Here is a 2500-nt window from a genome sequence, read left to right as displayed (position 1 = left end):
TCCGCCGCTTTCCGTCTCCGTCTGTCTCGCTCCTCCGGCGCGCGCGCGCGCGCCCGCCCGGTCGTCGGGGGCCGCCGCGTCTCCCGCCGGCGCGTCCCAGCCGCCAGCCTCTCGCCTCCGCTGCGCTCCTTCTGCCGGGCGGCCTCCTCCTTCGTCTCCGGGAACCCGAGCCCCGTCCGCGCCCCCCTGTCGAACCTGACGGCGGCCCAGCAGCCGTCGCGCGGGGAAAGGGGGGCGGGCAAGGCCGGTGGCGCGCGGGCCTCCCCGGGGCGGGGAGGGCGATAAGAGGCCGTTCCCGGTTCGGAGGGCGTCGGTGGCAGCGCGTGCAGGCAGCGGGGGGCCGCTGCCGGTGAGCGGCGTGACGCACCCCGCCGGCCGAGGCTGGCCGTTCGGGCCCGAGAGGGGCAGAGAGGCGGGAAGGAAGCGGTGAGCGGTGGCGGCGGGGCGGCAGGTGCGAGCGGGGAACGGAGAGGGGCCTTTGGGGTCGGGGGGGGCGGCCTCCCCGACCCCTCCTCGCGCGCGAGCGGGCTGCGGCGGAGCAGCCCGCTCTCTCTTGGCAGCGCAACACGGGGCCGGGCCTCCGGGCGTTCCGGGCTGGCGCGCGGCGCCGGCTGGCGAGCGGCGGCAGCGGCTTCCCTTTCCCCGCCGCGCCTCTTCTCTCCCTCTTCCCCGGCGGAAGAGAGAGGGAGGGGAGCCGGCGGGCGGGGGGGGCGGGCTCCACCGCCGCCAACCTACGGGTGGCGAGCGAGGCTCTCGCGCCGGGCCGGCCGTGTCCCGCACCAGCGGCGGGCGGCCCGAGCCACGCCTCTCCTGCCGGGTTTCGTGCCGGGCTACTGAGGGAAACCCCGGCTCCCGGGCCAGGAGGGCGTAGGCGGTGGCGGCGGGCGTTCGGGCGCGCCCCCGCGGGCGGACGCTCCTCCGAGGGCGGCAGCGGAGGAGGCACCCCCGCGGGGCCCAGCAGGTCGTTTCCCTCGCCCCAGGGCCAGGTACCTAGCGTCCGCGCTTCTGCGGCCCTCCCTCTGGCGAGCCCGGGGGGTCGAAGGCCGGGAAGCCGGGCGGCGGTTTAAAGACTCGGGCGGCTCGCTGCGACCCGCCAGGGCTCCGGGCGGCGGCGCGAGGAGGCGGGTGCTTCCAGGGGGGCGGGAGTCGCTCTCGCGAGGCCCCTGGGAGTCCGTCGCCCGCTCCGTCGTCCTCCCTGACGCGGGGAGCCGTGCCGGGGAGGGGGTCCCTCTGCCCCCCCCTCTCTGCGGTCCGGCCTCGGCGGAAGTCCAGGCCGCGGCGCGGTCGGCCGCGGGCCGGCTCGCCTGCCTCGAAACGGGCGGCCCCGGCGCGGGGGGGGAAGCGCCGTCTGACGCGCGCTCTCTCTCCCTCGCCGGGGTGGCGAGGCCCCGCGGCGGGGTCTCGCCCGGTGGCCCGCGGCGGGGTTCCACCGCCCCCCCCTCGCACGGTGCGGGCGTCGCGCGGCGCCCTCCGCTTCCCCACTCGTCCTCGCCTCCCGGCCGAGCGGCTCGGCGGCCTCCGGTCGCCTCACCGCCGTCCAGGGTGGCGCCCCGGTCTGAGCGGCGGCGGCGCCGTTCGCCGTTAACGGTCCGCCGGAAGACGTCCGCTGCCGCCTGTGGCCGCCCCGGCTCGGGCCCCGACCGTCGCTGTCCACGTCGCCCTTTTCCCGGGCCTCGCCGGGCGAGGTGGGGGCGCGCGGGTGGGGGACGTCGCGTTCCCGGTCACCGTCCGCCGACGGCGGGCGGGAGAGCGGGCGCGTCGCCCCTGCTTCGAGCGCCGTCCGCCTTCGCGGCGGTGAGCCGCCCGCGGGAAGGGGGTCCGGGCGAGAAGCGGTGGCGGTGGTCCCGGGAGGGGCGAGCCGCTCCGGTTTGGTGGCTGGCGCTCTCCGGTGGGTCGCGGGCGGTGCGCGTCGCTGGCTTGGGGTTCCGACGGTGTCCGCCCCCGGCGCGTGGGCGGTCGAGCTCGCGGGAGCCCGTCTCGCCGTCCGGGGCGGGGAGGCGCGCGTGGGGAAGCCGGTGGACGTCGCGCGGCGTAGCCGGCCTCCGAGGGGGGCGCGTGTGTCGCCCACGCGGGCTTTGCCCGGTCGCTGCCGCTCGTCCGGCAGCGTCCGCGCGCCGATTCGAGGTCCGGCAGGCGGCGCGTGGCCGGCGGTGCCGTGGCCTCCGCGCGGAGGCCGGGGCGAGCCCGGGCGCCTGGGCCGCCTCCGAAGCGGACAAGGGGCGTCCGTCTGTCGGGAGCGCGTGCTCCCCGCCCTTGCCGCTCGGGGTTTTCCGCTGGCTCTTTTCTCGCCACCGGCCTGTGTGTGTGTGTCGGTACGGTCAGCCGAGGCGAGGCCCTGATGCCGTCGCGCCGCGGGGCCGGCGGCGGGCCCGTCCTCAGAGAGAGAAGGGGCCGCTTTTGGCGAGCGGTCCCTGGCCCCCCCGCGCGCGCGGGGCGGCGCCGAAAGCCAGACAACTCTTAGCGGTGGATCACTCGGCTCGTGCGTCGATGAAGAACGCAG

General features: G+C 78.8%; 1 non-coding gene across 1 annotated transcript in view; it reads left to right on the top strand.

Annotated features, from left to right (window-relative positions):
• The first annotated feature begins 2452 nt into the window (after window positions 1-2452).
• The window catches only part of LOC136116084 (5.8S ribosomal RNA), a 154-nt gene continuing 106 nt past the window's right edge, over window positions 2453-2500 (top strand). The window contains exon 1 of the ribosomal RNA XR_010653368.2: window positions 2453-2500. This exon is cut by the window's right edge and continues 106 nt beyond it. This is a non-coding gene — a ribosomal RNA (5.8S ribosomal RNA).

This window comes from Patagioenas fasciata (genome assembly GCF_037038585.1).
Source record: "Patagioenas fasciata isolate bPatFas1 chromosome 6 unlocalized genomic scaffold, bPatFas1.hap1 SUPER_6_unloc_1, whole genome shotgun sequence".
NCBI lineage: Eukaryota > Metazoa > Chordata > Aves > Columbiformes > Columbidae > Patagioenas > Patagioenas fasciata.
Note: the sequence above shows the minus strand (reverse complement) of the source record. Positions and strands in the feature narration are given on the sequence as shown.